The sequence below is a fragment of the Notamacropus eugenii genome, chromosome 2 (genome assembly GCF_028372415.1).
Source record: "Notamacropus eugenii isolate mMacEug1 chromosome 2, mMacEug1.pri_v2, whole genome shotgun sequence".
Taxonomy (NCBI): domain Eukaryota; kingdom Metazoa; phylum Chordata; class Mammalia; order Diprotodontia; family Macropodidae; genus Notamacropus; species Notamacropus eugenii.
Genome location: NC_092873.1, coordinates 539,529,276 through 539,551,522, shown reverse-complemented (window position 1 = coordinate 539,551,522; position 22,247 = coordinate 539,529,276). Strand labels below are relative to the sequence as shown.

The 22,247-nt window shown below is 42.0% G+C and overlaps 1 protein-coding gene and 1 pseudogene across 1 annotated transcript in view; one reads left to right on the top strand and one right to left on the bottom strand.

Moving 5' to 3' along the window:
* The window catches only part of PTGFR (prostaglandin F receptor), a 51,568-nt gene that overhangs the window by 11,375 nt on the left and 17,946 nt on the right, over positions 1-22,247 (bottom strand). The gene's annotated exons all lie outside the window — the stretch shown is intronic.
* Positions 19,411-19,919, top strand: LOC140530356 (destrin pseudogene; annotated as a pseudogene).

Sequence of the window (22,247 nt, the reverse complement as noted above, 5' to 3'; positions counted from 1 at the left end):
TGTAACAAAAAGACCAGAACTCAATGGAAAATGTGATATAAAAGATCAAAGAAATATGAGGAAAACATTGAAGACTAGTTAAAAGTCATTCTTTACGCTTTTTACTCACTACCATATATGTGTGTGCATACACATGTGTGTGTGAAAATGTTATCAGTGTTCTTAAAGCTGTCATCATTACTAAAGTAGTTTGAGAGAAAAATTGGGACTGAGATGTGTAGGATGGGATGATTCTGAAAACAAAACTGGGAAGGAAAAGGTAAAAGGGAGCAATTACATTACAAAAATGAGGAGTTAAAGGAAGAACTAAAAAAGATGAAGCAGGTGGGAGTGGAAGGCTGACAATGTTGGAAACTTACTCTCATCTGGGTTCAAGAGGAAACAGCATATACATCTAATGAGTGTTGGTTTCTGTTCTTCATTCTTGAAGAGGACCAAAATGACATCACCGTGAAAACTTTCAGTTTCAGTGTGTATGACTACGGCTGATCAGAACAACATGAGCTTGGAATGCTTTACCACAGATTGGTCACAGTTACTCCAAATTTGCTCATCTTACATTTACTTTCTGCTCCTCAATTTTGCTTAGCTCATAGAGCACAGGACTCTTTCTGATGGGAGGACACCATGGTGAGTGGTCCTGTGCCAGTGTCTCCCATGTCCCCCAATCAAATTCGAAGTTCTTGAGAGAGACCACAAGAGTGTCCTTGTGTTGCTTCTTGTGGCCAGCATGCCCCATGCAAGCTCTCCATAAAATACTCTTTTTGGAGATTGTACATTTTGCATTCAAACAATGTGGCCAGTCCATCAGAATTGCATTCTCTGAAGCATTGTTTGAATGCTTGGTAGTTTAGTTCAAGCAAGAACCTCAGTGTCTAGTACCTTATCCTGACAGGTGATCTTCAGAATCTTCCTAAGAGAGTGCAAATGGAAGCGATTCAGTTCCCTGGCATGGCATTGAGTAGATTGTCCATGTTTCACAGGCATACAGCAATGAGGTCAGCACAACAACTCTATAGACCTTCAGTTTGGCAGTCAGTCTAATACCTCTTCTCTTTCAAACTTTTCTTTGAAGTCTCCCAAACACTGAGCTAGCTCCCGCAATGCATGTGTCAACCTCATTGTCAATGTGTAAATCCCAGAAAAGTACACTACCAAGATAAGTGAATTTATTCACAGCATTCAAAACGTCTCCATTTGTTGTAATTGATGGTTCCATGTATGGATAGTGTGGGGGTGGCTGATGGACCACCTGTATTTTCCTGGTATTGATTATTAGGCCAAAATTAGCACAGGCAGCAGAGAATTGATCCATACTTTGTTACATCTCAGCTTCAGAAGCTTCACTGAGTGCACAATCATCTGCAAACAGAAAATCATGCACCATCACCAACTCCACTTTGGTCTTGGCTTGTAGCCTTTTCAAATTGAAGAACTTACTATTAGTATGGTAGTTGAACTTAAGTCTGTGATCATCCTCATTGAAAGCATTTGACAACTTAGCTGAATACATCATGCTAAAAAGCATGGGAGCAAGCACACATCACATTTCACTCCATTGGTGACTGGGAAGGCACAAGAGAATTGTCCACTATCCAGAACCCAGGCAAACATGCCATCATGAAAGTGGCTGATGAACTTCTCTGGGCAACCAAATTTTGACATAATTTTCCATGAGCCTTCACAACTAACAGTGTCAAAGGCCTTTATCAGATCTACAAACGTTGTGTACAGACCTCTGTTCTGCTTCTGGCATTTCTCCTGGAGTTGTCAGGCAGCAAACACCATATCAACTTTTTCTTGGCACTTTCTGAAGCTCACTGGGATATGATCATCTTCCAGGTGAAGAATCAGTCTATTAAGGAGGACTCTAGCAAGAATCTTGCCAGCAATGATTGAGAGAGACACTCTATAATTGCTGCAGAACAATCTATTCCCTTTACCTTTATAGAGATGGACAATGGAGGCATCCTTGAACTCCTGGGAGACAACCTCTTCTTGCCATATAATCTGGAATATTTCAGCCAGTTTTTGTATGAATGATGGTCCCCCTACCTTGTAAATCTCAGCTGGAATAGAATCAGCACCAGGTGCTTTGCCATATGAAAGGAGGTTAATGACCATCAAAACCTCTTCTTCATTTGGAAGTTCAGCTAAGGAGGGATTGACTTCAACCTGAGGTAAAGTCAGTGGCCTGAGCATTGACTGATGATGGTCTGTTGAGAACACTATGGAAGTGTTCAGCCCACCTCTCTAGGATCATGTCATTATCAATAATCAATGTGGCTTCATCAGCACTGAGTAGTTGTGTTGCACCATAGGTTTTTGGTCCATAAATAGCTTTCAGGAAATCATAAAAGTGCTTTGGATTGTTACTATCAACACAAAACTGAATTTCATCTGCCTTCTTACTGAGCTACATCTCTCTAAGCTTTGCTTGTACTTTACTTTTAATGGAATTAAATGTTGCCTTCTTAGAGGTGGATGAACTATCCTGCTGATATATCCTGTGGAGTTGTCGTTTTTTGTTTAGCATCTTCTGAATTTCCCTACCATTTTTATTAAACCAGTCTTGGTGTTGTGAGTGTTCTGATCCAGATGAGCAAATGCAATGCTGTACAACAAATCTCTGAAAGTTGCCCACTTCTTTTCTGCTCTGCTGTGGCAAACTATGTGTTAGCTCAACTTTTCCTCCAAGTTAGCAACAAATTGTTCATGCTCAGAGAAGAGTTCTAATTTGTTGACATTAATTCTTCTGATAGTCATTTTGCCTTGGGGGCAGTACTTTTGATGAATGCAAATATTTAGCTGGGAAAGGATAAGTCTATGATCAGTCCAGCACTCTGCACCACACATTGCCTTTGTCACTCTCCCATCTTCTCTGTCTCTTCTCCTTACAATCACATAGTGTATTAGATGCCAATGTTTGCTGTGAGGGTGCATCTGTGAAATTTTATTGCATTTAGTAAACAGAAAACAGTGTTGGTGATGAGAAGGTCATGTGATGCACAAGTCTTCAGCACTAAGTGACCATTTCTCTTGCTGTTTCCAACTCCATTCCTCCCTAGGGCACCCTGCCAAGTCTGGTAGTCTGAGCCTACTCTAAGCATTAAAGTCACCCAGAATTATAAGCTTATTCTCTTTTAGCACATTGATGATAAGGGCCTCTTGGTCTTCATAAAAGTTTTCTTTGACCTCATCAGGTTTTGTCATGGTGGGAGTAGAGGCACTAATGATGGTGAAATGGCATTTTTCTGCCAGTGGCAATAGTATTGTCATGAGCCTGTCACTCTTGCCTTTTGGCAGGCATACCAGCTTGCTAACTAGATTAGTTGTGATTGCAAAACCCATGCCAGCTTCATGGCACTCCCCTTCACTGTACTCACTCCAGAAATGTGTGTATGCAGCTCCAACTTCAGTAAGCTGGCCTGCATTTGCCAATCTTATTTCACTCAGGGCTGCTATTTGGATGTGATACCTGTTGAGTTCTCTTGCAACAAGAGCAGTTCTTTTTTCAGGTCTACTGTATTTTGTGTTGTCTATAAGTGTGCGCAAGTTCCATGTGCCAATGGTGAGTGGAGTCATCTTTGCAGATGCTTTTGTACATTTTGTACATTTTTTGCATGTGTATCAACCACAGACTGGAACTCCCCACCTGCCAGGGTACTTGGGCCAGAGTTGGATAGGCAGATAATGTTTAAGGCACTTTCTCTAGCCCCCTTCCTCATATCAGGAGATGAGCAGTGCGATCCTTAAAAGGCTGCTCAAACACCCAGGGGGCTGCTGAGTCCCACTGCTGCTTCCAATAAGAAATGACTCTATGGCCTGGGGTGCCTATGTGCAGGGTTGGGACTACAGCTCCCAGTGTATCTGTGCCTGCTACTTCATCACTTGCCTGTTGCCACAGGATTTTGAGGCATAATAGTAAAATGTTATGGGTGATGTCTTTTGATTCATGTATAAATTGAATTTAAGTGAGGTAGAGTTGCACAAAGTCGTCAGCCTCACTCTCCACTCCAGAGTCATCACAGTCCAGTGGCAAGATAGAGCCAAGATGGCTGGCAATGGCTCAGGATGAAGTGGATGACCGTGACATCTTCAGTGACTAACCAACCTCTAAGCACTCCACATTGTCTACATCATCTGCCTTCATGGCCATTGGAACAAATTGTTCTCATCTGTCCATTCCACCAGAGGAAGTCTTTATATGCTTGGGATAGATACCCCCCTAACTCACCAACGGATCTGAGAACCATTGGTTTCCCTCAACCTGGTTTGGTCCATCTGCCAAAACAGTTTGGCTGTGTGCGTGTGGTTGCTACACATGCTGCAGCTTCTTGGAGCCACAGTTGAGAGCTGGGTGGAACAAGTGGACAACAAAGGTGGAAAGAACCCTGAAAACGGCTTGACAGCCATCACACCAAAGGTAGTAGTCCTCCCTAAACACACCCTACACCCCAGAAATCTTCTGAACATGTGGAGAGGTGAGAAAACTGGGGGACAGGCTAGGGGAGAGACCTTAAAGGGGTATATAGATTGGGATTCGGGAGAGTGAGAGAAGAGGATGAAGGGAACTTTTGGAAATGTTGTGGATTGAGATTGGGGGTTTTGGGAGAGGGGATGATAGAATTCTTGGAGGGGTGAGAGGGTGCAGGGAGAAGATAAGTTAACAGGGGTAGGGCAAAAAGAGAGACTAAGAAAGAAAATAGTGAGCAAAAATAAGATGGAGGGAAATTCACAAACAGTAATGATAACTTTGAATGTGAATAGGATGTTTATAGCAGCTCCCTTTGCAGTTGCAAAGAACACAAAATTGTAGGGATTCCCATCATTTGGGGAAAGACTGAATGGGTTGTGATGTGTGACTGTGATGGAATACTACTGTGCTATAGGAAATGATGAGCTCAATGAGCTTAAAAAGGCATGGAAAGACTTGCATGAAACGATGAAGAGCAAATGAGAGGAACCAAAGAACATCGTGTACAGTAACAGCAATATGGTTTTAAGAATACCTTTGAACAACTAAGTCATTTTGACTATTATAAATATACAAATTAAAAGTAAAGGTCATATGGAGAAAGAAGTTATCTACAACCAGAGAAAGAACTGATAAACAGAAGTATGTAAAAAAGAATTTTACATACATGTGTAAACATACACACACATACATATGTGTAAGTGTGTGTTTCTATTTGTGTCCAGTAGTAGTCATCTTTAGAGTGGGAGGGGTAGAAGAAAAAAAGAGGAAAAAAGAAATGCCCATGATAACTTTGTGTATATATGGACGGAATAGGAAGTTGTGCATGATAAATTAGCATTTTAATGTGTAATCAGCTTTTTTATTCTACTATGTTATGAGAATGCTGGTTTTGCTCTGTGAATTGAAAATAAAATAAATTTTTTAAAAAATGCATGTTAACTGACTGACCTCATGGTTTGTATCCACAAAAGGCCAAAAAAAAACAATGATTCTCCCAGTAAATGGAGCTGACCGTCTGTGTATTATTTATGGGATGACACAGACAAAAATGGAACCTGATGAGAAGGTAGGAATGGATTGCAATCTGCACTGGGAGAGACAAGATTGACTGCTCAACAACTGCAGGTTTGACCTATATCCCAGAATAATGTGAAGGGAAATCTCTCCAATCCAGAATCCACTGTTTCTCCTTCCACTCTCATTCACATCTCTACAAGGTCAATGATAGTTCAGAAAGAGTTTGGCTCGGTTTTGTCCAACTGCACAGTGCTAGGCACCATGGGTAGGTCACTTGGCTGTTTTCACACCTATTTCACAACCAAATGAGGCTACATAAGCAAGATGTTTCTGTCACATCAGGTTTCAAGGACAACATGCCTTCCCAGAGGCTGCCAGTGGACAGGGTCTGTTTGTGATTACACAGCATGCTGAGATGACTTAGGGCATTTGGTGAAGCTCCATGCTTTTCCTTGGGAAATGCCACAGAAATGGGTGTAACTTTAAAGAGAACATAGTGTAAAATATTGGTCTGAAAACATGTCAGATTTGAGAAGCAAACAGAAGGTAGAATTATAACTAGAATTTCTCCAACACTATAAGTTTTATAAGCTTTACTTATATTCACTCCTTTGAGCCTCATAGCACAAAGTTGTTATTGTTGTTCAGTTGTTTCAGTTGTGTCCAACTCTTTGTGATTCTATTTGGGATTTTCTTGGCTGAGATACTGGTGTGGTCTTCAACTCATTTGACAGATGAGAAAACTGAGGCAAATAAGGTGAAGTGACTTGCCCAGGGTGAATGAACTAGCATCTTCCTGACTTCAAAAGCCAGTGATTGGCAAAAAGCGGATGTTCAGTCAGGACTTCCTGCCTAGCGATGGCATGAACATGCTTTATAAAGCCCTAGTTAGGTATTTTGCTTTAATGCTATCAACATCATTCACCATCCATGATCTCACTAATCAACCTGTCAACGACTAAGCAAGCATCAATCCTGTCATGATATTCCAGTCCCTAGGCTAAGCGATGGGGATATGAGATCTAAATGAAAAAGTGTCCTCAGAAGGCTTACATTCCACACAGGGAACCAACATGCAGTGCCTGCAGTGGGCCAACACATATGGGGAAAAGAATTTATAGGGTCAAACATTAGAGTCGGGCCAATCCTTGAAAGTCATCTAGTCAAGGGCCCTTATTTTACAGGTAAGGAGATTGAGGCAGAAATTCTAGGATTGTAAATTTAGAACTGGACAGGACCTTCCAACTGAGGTTAAGTTGCCCCTGAAGAAGTTTGGGGTCCAAGATTTCAAGCTGGAAGGAATCTCCAGATTCAATTCATCATTTTACAGATGAGGGGACTAGTCTAAAGAAGTTCTAGGGTTCTAGATTCTGGAAGGGGTCTGGTCCAACCCAAGCAATCAGTGGCAGAGGGAGGGTTCTTACTCATGTCCTCTGACTCCAAAGTCAAAGCTATGTCAGGACAGACACTTCTTTATCACCAGTAGCCTGCCTGTCTCCCCATACCATGCCTAGCAGGGCTCAGAGGAGCCATGGATAAAATGCCCTAAAGTGATGGGACCAGTGAGGTACCACATTTCAGTTTCTTCATCTAACTCTTTGTTCAGTGACAGTGAATACATCAGAACAGAGAAGCCACAGGTGAAAAGTCCTTGGCCTAAAGGAAGAATGTCAACTCTGCTTCTCTTTTCTCTCCCTCCTCCAAAGATAGAAGGCAATCATGCTACTACTGAATTCAGACAGATGCCGCCAATGTTCACTCTTATATTTGCTTTTAAAATTATGAAAAGAGTAGCTTGATTTACTTGTAGCAATTCTCTGTAATCAACAAGATATCAGGTATATGTATAATGTAGATACATTTTATATATACATGGATCCATGGATGGATGAATGTAGTGAGGGGATGCTAGAGTGCATAGAGCACTAGCCTACGAGTCAGGAAAACCTAAATTCAAATCTATCCTCAGATACTTACTAGCTGTGAGACTTTGGGCAAGTCACTCAGCCTCTGTCTCTATTTACCCATTTATAAAATGGGACCTGTCTCCTAGGGTTGTTGTGAGGGTCAAATGAGGTCATATTTGTAAAGTGCTTTGTAAGCCTTAAAGCACAGCATAAATGTCAGTTATGTATATGAATATACAATACGTTAAATTTTTGTTGTTGTTGAGACTTTATGGAGGTTGAAAAGGAGAAAAGCAACCTCGCATTGTAGCTAGAGAACCAGCCTAAGAGTCAGGTAGACCAGGATTCAAAACTTGCCTCTGCTCCACACTGGCTGTGTGCTCCTAACTTTACTGGTTAAGTGACCATGGACAAGTCATTTAACCTCACTAACCTCAGTTTCCTCATCTGTTAAGCGAAGAGTTGACTCACAGGTCCCTCCAAGCTCTCCCACAATTACAGCATGAACTCTGACCATAGGTATTGTCCAGCTTTTTCTATTTGTACCCGCAGGGCTTAGCAGGTAGTAACTGCCTGATAAGTGTTGTTCTTCAGGCATCCAGTCATTTATTTCATTCCTTCCTCTTACTGTCTCAGCTGGTTTCCAACATACACTCACTCTGTGAATCCAGAGCCCCACAAGGACTTTCTAAGGCTCTAAGTTACAAAACATCTTACTGCTCTGGTGGAGGAAGTTTTGACACAGGGAGTTCCCTTCACCATGAAATCACATGTCCAAACTGAAAAAATCGTTTGCGGAATCCTAGCAAGAGCAGATAACAAGATAAGGATGACTTTCCTTTTCAGGGCCATCATCATAAGAAATAAGCTGCGATGAGCTTCTGCCCTCCTGAATGTGTCTCCTCCTTTCAGCTTCACAGACAGTGCCAACCTGCACTGGTAGGAAGAGGTTCTGTCACCTGGGAGCTGTCAGGTCTGCTCATGTCCCTATATTTCTACCTAAGCTCAATATCATCCCACCAACGCTTCCTTCATAACCCTCTTTGAACTTCAAATGTTGAGGATGACTCAAGTTCAGCAAATCTTTTCTCTGGCCTCAGCACAGATCCAGGTAAGCTCTGAATCTGCCCATCTCTAAAGGGAGACATATATTGTAGCACCTTCCTTCTGCCAGGGAAACTCTCCATGTCATTTTCCACCCAAATACCAGCTCCATAAAGCTCTGTGGCTGCACAGGAGACATTGTACTCTCAAATTCCTTAAAACAACACCAGAGAAATTGTGTCACTGACAATAGCATGATTTTGCCAAGAAATAAGCAAAAGGAAATAAATACCTTCGAGAAACAAAGGGAAAGAGACTTCACACTTGGATCAATGATTTGAGGAATGAATTCAGGACTAGGAGAGAGTTCTCTTCTAAGACAAAACTAGGGTAGGGATCCTAGGACTTTGCCCCTAGTGGACTGAGTTTAGAGGGTGCCAAGAGTACTTGAAATGACAAGATCATAGATTTGAGCTGGAAGGAACCTAAGATGACATCTAGTTTTGCTACCTCATTTGACAGATGAGAAAACTAAAGCCTAGAGGAGATAGGTGACTTGCCTAGAGTAAGAAATGACACAGACAGGATTTAAACTCAGGTTATCTGACCCCAAACCAGTTTTCTTTCAGCAACAAGATGCTGTTTTTAGTCCTTCTGCAGTTAAATGCAGTGGAGAGTAAGCCCCACATAGCAGGAATAATGCATTAAAACAGGAAGTTAGTGGTGGAGAAATCTCTTTGCTACTCCTGCCCTGCCCTGGTCCAACCCCTGACCCAGTTTTCAGCTCTCCCCATTCTTGACCTCTCTGTAGCATCCTACACTATGGATTATTTTCTTCTCCTATATTGTCCACTGTGTATTTGGGGACCACAGTTCTGAGTTCTCTTCTCAGTCTCCCTTGCTGTGTCATCATCCATATCATGCCCATTGACTGCACACTACCCCCAAGGTTCTGCCCTGGACTCTCTGTGGTCTCTGTTCCCTCTGCTGGTATCAGTTCTCATGGTATAATTTTATATGCCAGGCAGTTAATTCCCGTATCAATACACCTGACTCTAATCCCCTATCTCTAGCTCTTCTGGACCTCTAATTTTCTATTGGACATCCCAAAATCAATGGAGGTGCATCCCTTTCAATATGTCCCAGACAGAGGTCATTACTTCTCCCTCAAATCCAGACCTTTTCCAAGCTTCCCCATTTCCATCAAGAGTATACCGTGCTTCTAGTCACCTGGTTCACAAGTTCAGCCACATCCTCATCCTCACTCTCACTCACCCCAAATGTTGCTGCTTTTATCTGACAACATTACCCACGTGTGTGCCCTTCTCTCCATCCACACAGCCTCACTTTGGTTCAGGTTCCTGGGCTATCACGATACCCTCCTAATTGTCATCTCTGTCCCCATTGTTATCTGTCCTTCAAACATTTTACAAAGTGACTTTTCTGATGCACAGGTCTGACCATGTCACTCAGCAGACTCCAGAGGTTCTCTCTGCTATCTCCAGATTCAAATCTAAAATCCTTTCCCTGGCATTTAAAGTTCCTTATGACATCCTCAGCCTATCTCTCTAAACTTGTTGCTCACTCTACAGGCCAGTCCAACTGGCACTTTTGTCATTCCTTATACAGAGTGATGCATTTACTATCTCCCTGCCTTTGTGATGGCTCTTTCCCATGCCTGGAATGTCTTCTGTCCTTCCCTCCCTTAGAATGCCCAGTGCCTTCAAGACTCTCCTCAAGGCTGCCTTTCTCAGGGTCTCTGAGATCTTTTTTTAAAATTAAATAACTATATTTCAATATAGTTGACTTCCTTTGTAATCCAATGTATTATATTTTATTCATTTAAAAACATTATTCTAAGAAAGAGACCATAAATTTCCTAAGACTGTCAAAGGGTCCCACGACAAAAAAAAGGTTAACAATCTTAGTTCTAAGCCTTTCCTAATCACCCCCAGTAGCTTGTGCTCCTTCAAAGCCTTCAAATCACCTTGCTTTGTATCTATTTCATATATATGTATTATGTATGTGTATATACTCATATATAATACATATATATGTATAGTGTGTCTATGTATGTATACACACATGGAGAGCAATAGGTAGAAGCTGCAAAGGGAAACTGAGGCATGATCTAAGGAAATACTTCCTAACATTTCAAAAAGTTCGGAGGTGTGACAATCTGCTGCGAAAGGGTCATGGGTTCTCACCAATGGAGGTCTTGGAGCACATACATACACATACACACACACTTGCACACCTATATATGTCTGCATATACAGATATAGATGTGTGTATGAAAGCATAGATGCATATAATATATATACAAATATTTGTGTAGGCATATGCATATATATGTTTGTGGCTGGATGATAGATGATAGATAGATAGACAGATAAATGATAGACAGATAGATAGACAGACAGATAGATAGACAGATATTCACATACACATGCACACAACACCAATAGAATGCAAGCTCCTTAAGGCTACTTAGTTTTTGTCATTCTATCCCCAGCTCCTAGGACAGGGCCTTGCACATGGAGATGCTTGAGAAATGCCTCTTCAATGCTAAAATACATTGATCAAAACAATCACAGTGGATTTTGCTCTTGCCTTGCTAAGAAGGTGGTCAAACTCCTCAGAGCAGAGAACAGTTAGGTGACCTGGAATCCCTGAGACTGCGCTGCCTGGCAGATCTCCTATCAGGACTCAAATGCCCTCCAAAGAGCCACACTACAGTAGCTGGGCAGTGAGAAGTCCTGCCACAGAAGCAAGAATCCTCCTCATAGGAGAGTTCCTCAATAGAATTGAGGCCCCACCCAGTCTAGTTACAACGTTGGCCCTCTCTCCTGTCACTGGGAGCTGGACTACAAAGCTGACTGGCAAGGCAGCCTGATCATGAGAATGAAATTCTGTGACTACCAGAACATCCATATGGGGGCAATTAAGGGAGAGGCAGATGAGTACTTGGAGTCCCTGCAGAGGCTTCATAAAGTACACAGTGTCACCCCCTGATTGTTGCCATTGTTTCTTCTCACAAATTGAGCTCAATAGAATCAAAATCGGCAGATGTTTATGGGGCTTGTGGCATTGAAATAAGATGCCCTTAAATGAGCATCTCTTTTTTTTTAAATAAATATCCATTAAAGTGACTAGATGATGGAATCCTTGTGTTGAATCCTACAGGGAAAAGCTCACTCTGGTGATCCTAAAAACAGATTACAGTTTGTTCATTCTAGAGTTGGTTTTTGCTCCATGAAGATTCCACTATGGAACACTCAGGTTCCACTGCCTAATAGTGGTTAGGACATTAGTCCTAATAGTGGTCAATGGGTGTACATGAGGACCCACTACAGAATGCGTTGTTCCAAGACAACACTTGGCAACCAGCAGGGATGAGGGGTAGAAGGAATGGGGAAAGGGTACAGAGTGAGGGAAGAGATCTGGCAGCTTTAGCCAAGGTAGGGGTTGGGGCCAGGTTCACTGCAAATCAATGGTATCATGGCAGCCAGACAAATGGCTGCAATCTTAGACTGCCTGGAGAGGTATTGGGTCCATGACTAAGAAGAGAAAAGAGGGTTCTCTGTTCTGGCCAGCCCACATCTAGAGTATGGGCTTCAACAATGGGCAACACAGTCAGATAAAGCCATTAATAAACTAAAACATGCCCAGAGGAAACACAACAGAGACTAAAAGGGCTCGTGTCCATGTCCTTTGGAGGACCCAGAAATGTTTAGCCTAAAGAAGAGAAGACTCAAAGGGCAGGGGTCTATCTAGTCAAAGCAGGTTTGAATTTGTCATATTTGGCCACAGAGGGCAGAGTCAGGAGCAGAGGGAAAGATGTTCATTGAGATTCACCCCAAGGAATTCCCAGTGCCATAGTCTGCCACAAGAGGGAGTGGGTTACCAGCAATGGAGGACAGATGGCCAACTCTGTGAAACAAGAATAACTTTTAAAGTGTAAGTTTGGACAAGATGTCACAGGACATCCTTACCAACTTGACCTTGCCACCTTAGGCAAGTTACTCACTGTCTTTGAGCCTCAACTTTCTCACCTGGAAAATGGAGATAATGATGACTTGGGATAATAATAACTTTACAGGGTTATTATGAGGAATGGGTCATGTAAATCTCAAATGACTCTAGAAATGTAGATGTCATATAAATAGGACTTGCCATCATTGTATAATATACAGTGTATAATGTACCCATGTGTATTATAGTCCTTCAGAAAGTAATCACACAATATAAGGAGTGACTTTTTTGTAATAGGTCAACTGGTAAATATTCAAAGACTCGTTTCATTTTAACTAGCATTTATTAAACACCTAAGGATTCTCTTTATATTGCCCTAACCTGTCTCCTGAATTACTAGTCTAATAGGTAATTACGAATTACCTATTAGACATTTTGAAGCAGATGTCCCATGAATATCTGAAGTTCAATAGAACTGACACAAAATTCATCTTTTCTCCTCCTACCAACTTTTCAATTCCTGTTGAGGGGACCACCAGATTACCCAGGCTCCCAACCTAGGTGTCATCCTCAACTCCTGACTCATACTCATACCACAGATCCAAACTAGTGCCAAATTCTCTTTTCTACCTTTGCAACACCTGAACTATGGAGGTGGGCTGTGGGAGTGCAGAGGACATGCTTGTGAAAAGACACTGAGGAGACAGAAATGGCGAGATTTAATAACTGACTGGACATGTGGTGTGTGCGTGTTTGCATGTGTGTGTGTGTGAGAGAGAGAGACAGACAGACAGACAGACAGACAGACAGACAGACAGACAGAGACCAACAGAAACAGAGAGGAATGAAGAATGACACTAAAGTTTGCTCTCCTAATTTTTGTGATATTGAATCTGCAATTGTCAAAGGTCAAACTGCCTCCCTAACTCCTGCTGCCCGTTCCCTAAACCCCATCCAACGCAAATCTCCCTCCATCACATCCAACTCCACATCTACCTCTTCCTTCCGGTAAATCCTGCTCTAAAAGTCTCACATTTCCATTCATTTTACTCCCCTGCTCTCCACGCTCCTCTGTCTTCTGGTTCTTAGCGAGGTTCAGCTCCCTTCAAATGACACTGCTTCTTGGTCATCCTTCCCAGGACTGGCTGTATAGTCCCAAAACCACCAGTCTAAGACTTGTCTAGCTATCTCAACTCTCATGGCTAGATAGTCCTCAGAGGGACACATCTTTAATCTTGCTATAATCTATGCTTTCATGATCAGGAACTCTGAAATTCCTTGATCTGATCATAGTTTCCTTTCCTTCCACCTCTCTTTATGTTTTCCTCCCAGACTGTCCCCATCCTCAACTCAGAGTGACATCAAGCTCTCATCCCTTAGTTGCAGACCACCTCTCTTCCTCTGGATGCTGCATTCTCTGTTCTTCAACTCCCTAGTGAACAAATTCAACTGTACAAGCCTCTGCTCTTCAGGTCTTCTATCTTGCCAAAATCCAAATCTGGATTTATCCTCCATCGCTCTAACTAATGCGCTGCTGAGCTACACTAGAAGAAGTCATACAATCAGAGAAAAGGTCAGTTACTAATCTGTGTTATCTAATCTCAACTAGAGCAGCTAGGTGGCACAGTAGATAAAGTGGGAAGCCTGGGATCTGGAGGACTTCAGTTCAAATTTGGCCTCAGCACTTACTAGCTATGTGACCCTGGGCTAGTCACTTCATCCTGCTTGCTTCAGTTTAATCATCTATGAAATGAGCTAGAGAAGGAAATGGCAAACCATTCTTATATGTTTGCTAAGAAAATCCCAAATAGGATCATGAAAACTCAGACATGACTGAAAAAAAAGGGTTTGGAGGTTGATGTAAGAGATTAAAAGTGGCTGTTTTCCACTATAATAGTTTCTTTGGTAATATTTGATTTTTAAAGATGATGGGTTTCAGTCAGAAGGAGATAAACTTTGACTTTTTTGTAATAGAATATCTAATCCTCTAAAGTAATTTATTTTCCTATCAAGAACTCAAGTCCTGATAAATGAAAATATTTCCTAAATTAAAAATATCTAACTAACCCAAAAGTCAAACTGCAAAGTTGAAATTGCAAAGCAATTTGTTACCTTTAGAACTGAAGAACTGAAGTCTGATTCTCTGAGACTGTCCATTACAGCGAAGGGGCTCATTGTGTGAGCAGAGGGAGTTCTCTCTGGGTTTGGTTGAAGCAAATTCCCCTAAGGTGGCTGGGGGGGCAGGGTGGGTTTGAGTAGCTCTGATTTCATTAGTGGAAGGAATTCCTGATGGGCAGACACCTCCCACCAATGAAAACCAGCATCTGCTTTGAAACTTATAGTCTCTGAGGTTTGCAAGGGGCACTGTGACTCATCCAGAGCTACTCAGCCTGTATGTGTCAGAAGTCTCCTTTCTCTTCACCAGGCCACTTGTCTCTCAGGTAGAAGATTCTAAGGTAGATAAAATACTTTTTATACTTAATCTCCTTGGAGTCTTACTACTCTCTTATGTAAGTAATATAGGGATTATTGCCTTCTTCCTAAAGACAAGGAATCTCCATTCCCCAAAAAAAGTCAAATGCTATGAAGAGGAAGTTTTCAGAGGAAGAAATCCAAGCTACCAAAACCATATGGACAAAAAGCTCTAAATCTCCAATAACTGGAGAAATGAAAGCTACAACAACTCTTGGGTACCACTTCACCTTCTGCTGTTGGCAAAGAGGATCCCAAAGGAAAAGGGTAGATGATGGAGGGGATGTGTGGGGAAAGACAGATGAAGGAACTGACATGGAAAAGAAAAATAAAGGTAAGGAATCTGTGACTCAGGAAAGCTAAGTGACTTATCCAAGGTCCCAGAGGGCTCAGACCCCAGCTCTATTACTCAATACTTATGTGGCATTGGGCAACAGATACAGTGAAAGGACCCTGGATCTGAAATGAGAAGACTGGGTTCAAATCCAGCATCTAAGATTTCTTATCTAAGTGGCATTTGACCTGAGCATCATCTTCCTCAAGTATAAAATGAGGGTTGGACAAGGGGGTCTCTGAGGTGCCTCCCAGGTGCTCTTGGTTCTAAGGGACTTCACCCCTCTGGGCCTCAATTTCCCAAACTAGACAATGAGGGGATTATACATGATGGCCTCTGAGCTCCTTCCCAGATAGAAACCTATGAATAGCCTATCCATGTTATTAGGTAAATGTTATAGCATTAATTAATCCTATTTGACTGGAGAGGACATTGAAACTCTGAAAGAATAGAATTTTGCCACATTTATGTATCTAATCAGTGTTTTCAAGCCTGCCTGACTCCAGAGCCCCACTGGCTCTCACCTGCAAGGCCTTGCTGCTGTTGAGGCTCTTGCTGCCATCATGCTCCAAAGTCCTCCAGGTGAGCATGGACTACCTTAATGTTCCATTTGTATCACCAGTGCCTGGCATCTAGTAAATGCTCCATAAATATTTTTAGCTCTGGGATTCAATCCCATCTCAATATACCCCTTTCCTGACCCAAACCATTGAGCAATAAGATAGTATCTACTTTCAAACAGTAAGGGTTCAGCTGCAGACACCATCCACTTTTGCAAGCACTCTGGTATAACTGTGCTATCTGCTGATAGCTGAATTCAGATTTAAGGGGAAACCATCACTGTCTTAATAGTGATGGGTTTTTCATGGCAGCCTCTGTCCATGATTTTGAATATGATTCAAACTGAAGGCACTTCCCTTGGGTTTTAATCTGAGAAGGACAAACAGCAGCCCAGATAAAACCTTTCACACAAACAGCTGTTGTTCTTCTTTGTAGCATACACAAAATCAACAAGAAAAGCTGACTTTGGAGTCAGGAAAACCCAGGTTGAAGTCAAATCTCTGACACTGCCTGGCTTTGCACCCCTGAGCAAGTCATTTATCCCCTCCGTGCCCCAGTCAGCTTTCAAGGGTTTCTAGAAAGAGGCCAGTTTTACTGGAATGTGGGGAATGCCAAGGCAGATAATGTATGAAGAGGCTGTAAATTTCAAACTGAGACATATACACATGATCCTGGAGGTGATAGAGAAGCATTCAGATTTTTTGAGTGCAGGGATGACACAGTGCAACCTGGGCTTTAGGGAAAGACAAGGATGCATTGGAGGGGGACAAAGTTGAGAGGGGGACAACCAGGTAAAAGGTGATAAATGCTAGCATTCAAGCAGTAACTGAGTGAAAGGAGCAAAGAGGGCACATCAGAAAGATACTCTGAAGGCAGGAAGGACAAGATCTGGCCCCAGACAGATGATCACTGGATTCATGTGAGCTGGTTAAGTCACTAAGTGAGAAAAGAGAAGAACTCCAGCAAAGGTGACTGAGGAGCAACCAGGCATGTAGGAAGAGAACTTGGAGAAATAAGTGACCCCCAAACCTAAAGACAGAGTGAGAGTATCCAGAAGAAGGTGAGAGCAAGCAGTGAGTGCAAGAGGTAAGATTCAAACCCAGCATCTACCTAAGACTTTGGCAGGTCTAGATGCAGATCTGTATTGGTGGAGGGAGCTCCCCCCAGGAGCTCCCCACCTGGATGAAATCACAAGGCTGGCAAGAAGAAAAGGAAACTCACTCATGAAAGCACCAGTGCGTTCAGGCAGCAGATACAAGCCTCAGTCTGGGAAATTCTGAGTGTGAGGTACCAGCAGAATATCCAATTCAAGATGTCCAAAAAGATAAAATGTATACATTGCTAATACAAAATTAATAAATACAAATTGATATATGGAGTCAAATTCAAGGTAGTTTAGGAGAGAAGGTGCTAACAGCTAGGGTAGCATCAGAGAAGGATTGAGACTCAAGTCAGTACCCAAGAGAGTATCTTTGAGAAAGAGAGAGTGTTAGGGGTGGGGAGGGATTGTAGGCATGGGAGCCAGACTACACCCAAATGACTGAAATGGAAGAGGGATTGTTATGTGTAAGAATTAGAGAGAAGGAATGGGCTTCAATGAGGGATGGAGGGACAGAGAATGATGCTGGAAATTGGGGCAATGGTCAGGTTGTATGGGGCTTTCAAAGCCAATGGAGTTTACAGGGAGGCAGAGGTCTGATGGTGGATGAACTTTGAGCCATGGACACCAGCTAAAAGGCTACTCTTTTCTCTATCATTCCATCTTTTCTTCTCCTTTATGTCTCTTTACCCTGCTCCTTGTCCTCCCCATGACCTCCAACTCCTCTATTCCTCTGATCTTTCCCAGGCCATAACAACTGCATTGGTTTCTCTTTTCTCCCTTCCCCATCTCCCTTGGGTTAAGTTCCATTCTCTCCTCAAGGCCCTCATCTCCTTATTCTGCCACCTATATCACCATGCCAACCCCCAACCCCAAGTTTAGGGTTGCCTTCACTTCAACATGCTGCTGACTAGAGTCAGAAAAAGTCATAAAACTGTGCTGACTGGGGGGTGGAGCCAAGAAGGCGGAATAGAAGGAGGCACCTCTAGAAGCTTTCCCCCCCTCAACCCATAAAATATCTGTAAAACATGACTCTAAACAAATTCTAGAGAAGCAGAAGTCGCAAAACGACAGAATGAAAGAGATTTACAGCCCAAAGCAGGCTAGAAGGCTGATTGGAAAGGTCTATCACAACTGGGAGCAGGGAGGAGTGCAGCCCAGACTGGGCTACGTGGGGTGGCAGGACCAGAGCAACCTTCAGAGGGTGGAATCTCCGGCAGCAGCTATGGTTCCAAAATTTCTCACCCCAGAGACGCCAAAAACAGCTTCAAAGGTCAATGAGAAAGCTCTTTCACCTGGGTGAGAAGGAAGCAGGGTCTAGTCCTACCCTTGAGCCCAGGGCAGTGGAAGTCACTGTGGCACAGTGTCCCATTTTTGGAACCCTCTGCGTAAAGACCCTGGGGGAATAGAGATGATAATTTGGGTCTCAGTCCTGAGTGGTGGACCTGGGGTGAGGAGGAGCACTGGCCTGGTGGAGCTAGTGGAGGCTTTGGAGAGGATCCTGGGCAGAAAAGAGTGCTTGTGGCTGCTTCCAGACCAGAGTACATGTCAGGAGAGGAGTAAACTTCTCTCCCTTGATTGTGCCACCTTGGAGGAACTGAGAACTTATAGGTCCTTAGAGCATATCCTCCTCTTGACAAAAGACTCAAAAGTCAGGTAACTGTCTGGGAAAATGCCCAAAAAAGGGAAAAAGAATAAGACAATAGAAGGTTACTTTTGTGGTAAGCAGGTATTTTCTTCCATCCTTTCAGATGAGGAAGAACCATCAGGGGTTCTGCGCTTCTGCAATCAAAACCACCAAAATAAATACGGAATGATCTCGGGCCATGGAAGAGCTCAAAAAGGATTTTGAAAATCAAGTAAGAGAGGTGGAGGAAAAATTGGGAAGAGAAATGAGAGCAATGCAAGAAAATCATGAAAAGCGAGTCAACAGCTTGCTAAAGGAGACCCAAAAAATGCTGAAGAAATTAACATCTTCAAAAACAGACTAACTCAAATGGCAAAAGAGGCCCAAAAAGCCAGTAAGGAGAAGAATGTTTTAAAAAGCAGAATTAGCCAAATGGAAAAAGAGGTTCAAAAGCTCACTTAAGAAAATAATTCTTTAAAAATTAGAATGGAGCATATGGAAGCTAATGACTTTATGAGAAACCAAGAAATTACAAAACAAAATCAAAAGAAGGAAAAAATAGAAGACAATGCAAAATATCTTATTGGAAAAACAACTGACCTAGAAAATAGATCCATGAGAGACAATTTAAAAATTATGGGGCTACCTGAAAGCCATGATCAAAAAAGAGCCTACCACTCCCTTCCTCTTTCCCTCCCTCACTCACTCTCTCACCCACCCTTTCTCCCCGACAGCCTTTCATGCCGTGGCCTCTCTCCCTTGTTCAGGCTCCTGGAAGGAAGAAGCTCCTCTGCGCTCTAGATCGCAGCAGTGCCCAGCTGCTCGACTCTCTCTGCTCCCTACTCCCACCGGTCCATGGACCACACTGCACTCTGGATCATCCACTTTGGAAAGATGGCCTCAGGAGTGCAAGTAGCTGATGAAGCATGCCGCATTTTCTATGATATGGAGGTTCAGAAAAGTTCTACACCAGAAGCAATCAAGAAAAGAAAGAAGGCAGTTATCTTTTGTCTCAGTGCTGACAAAAAATGCATCATCGTAGAAGAAGGCAAAGAGATCTTAGTGGGAGATGTTGGCTGATCCTTTACTGATCCATTACTGATCCTTTCAAGCATTTTATGGGAATGCTTCCTGAAAAGGATTGTCGCTATGTTTTATATGATGCAAGCTTTGAAACAAAGGAATCAAGAAAAGAAGAGTTGATGTTTCTTCTATGGGCACCAGAACGAGCACCTCTCAAAAGTTAAATGATCTATGCAAGCTCCAAGGATGCAATCAAAAAGAAATTTCCAGGCATTAAACATAAATGTTAAGCAAATGGACCAGAAGATCTCAACCAGGCTTCTATTGCTGAGAAACTAGGAGGGTCCTTAATTGTAGCTATTGAAAAATGTCCTATGTAGATGATCATGTCAGTGTCACAAGGTTGAAAAGCTTCATGTTTAATGTATCTTCTTGCTAAATATGTGAAACAAATATACTTAGGCCAGGGTTTCACTGAGGGGGAGCTGTTTGTTCTAAGTTAAACAAGATATTATATAAACTAGTATAAAATAACCCTAAATAAGTCTAAAATCTAAAGTTTCAAAAAAAAAAAAAAGCCTAGACATCATCTTTCATGAAATTATCAAGGAAAACTGCTCTTGGAATATGATACTCCTGAAGTCAAAGGAACTAGGCTTAAAACCAAGAATCACCTACCCAGCAAAACTGAGTATAATACTTCAAAGGAAAAAATGCTCATTCAATGAAACAGAGGACTTTCAAGCATTCTTGAAAAAGACCAGAGCTGAATAGAAAATCTGACTTTCAAACACAGGAATCAAGAAAGGAATGAAAAGGTAAACAGAAAAAAAAATCATAAGAAACTTGCTAAAGTTGAACTGTTTACATTCCCACATGGAAAGATAATATTTGTAGCTCTTGAAACTTTTCTCAGTATTTGAGGAGTTGGAGGTATTACACACACACATACACACACACACACACACACACACACACACACACATACTCATATACATATATATATATATATATGTGAATATATATATATACAGAGAAAGAGAGAGAGAGAGCACAGAGTGAGTTGAATAGGAAGGGATGATATCTAAAAAAATAAAATTAAGGGGTGAGAGAGGAATATATTGGGAGGAGAAAGGGAGAAATGAAATGGGGCAAATTATCTCTCATAAAAAAGGCAAGAAAACTTTTTCAATGGAGGGGGAAAAGGGGACGTGAAGGAGAAAAGGTGAAGTTTACTCTCATCACGTTTGACTTAAGTGAATAACATGCACACTCAATTTGGTACGAAAATCTATCTTACACCACAGGAAGCAAGGGAGAAGGTGATAAGTGAGATGTGGGGGGATGATAGAAGGGAGGGCAAATGAGAGGAGCGGGTAATTAAAAGTAAACACTTTTGGGGAGGGATAAGGTCAAAAAAGAGAATAGAATAAATGAGGGGGCAGGATAGGATGGAGGGAAATACAGTCTTTCACACCATGACTATTATGGAAGTCTTTAGCAAAACTACACATATATAGCATATATTGAATTGCTTGCCTTCTCAGTGGGGATGGGTGGGGAGGAAGGAAGGGAGGGAAGTTGGAACTCAGAGTTTTAGGAATGAATGTTGAGAATTATTTTTGCATGTAACTGGGAAATAAGAAATACAGATAATGGGGTTCTTGCCCTACAAGAAAAGAGAGAAGATGGGGATAAGGGAAAGGAAGGGTCTGATAGAAGGGAGAATAGATTAGAGGAAGAGGTACTCAGAATTCATGGTGTTTGGGGATGGGGGAGGGGAGAGATGGGGAGAAAATTTGAAACTCAAAATCTTGTGGAAATAAATGTTGAAAACTAAAAATAAATAAATAAATTGGAAAAAAACTGTGCTGACCAAATTCATTTGAAAAAAATATGTTATGTAATCTCAACTGGGTAAGCACTGCAACAAGTCAATTCTTTGATAGACTTCTAATTGATTCAGCATCCCACTCAGAACCTCAACTGTTCCCAACCTTTTCATCACTTAAGGAGTCTTCCATGCTGAGAATGATGTCTCCAACTTCACTTAGGGTCATGGGATTGTATGACCAGAACTAGAAAAGACCTCAGAGTCACTGAGTTCAACCCACTTCACTTGACAGGTAAGAAAACCAGGGCCCAGGCCGATGGTCACCCATATGACTCAATGGTCACTCATGGTCATGTGAGCAGTGGTTGAGCTGACATGTGACTGAGCCCCAGTCATCTGACTCCAGAGCCAGGGCCCTACCAGCATTAATTACACCCTCCCTTGTGATACTTCTTTGGTCACTTTCCTGAACAGTTTAACTCGTGTCTAATTTTTTTATACTAATTTTTAACAAATTGTTCATTTGTGTTATTTCTCTACTGTGAATGAAGTTCTTCGAGGCCATGGGGTATTGTCTTAGACATGAAATCATCACTCATTCCCTTTTCTCTCATCTGATGCATTGCCTGGTTTCACCTTCACATGCTATCCCTGCTGGCCCCCAACCCCTGCTTTCCTGCCTCTTTCTGGGGGTCATCTCTTTCTTATATTGCAAATTCCTGAAGGACAGGGACTTTCTGTTTATTAATTCTATCCCCAGGGCTTAGCACAGTGTCTGGTACATAGTACACATTTAATAAATACTTATAGCCTTCTTTCCTTCTTCTTTTTAAAGCTTCCTTAATGTTCCCTCACCAAATTTACACAGACATAG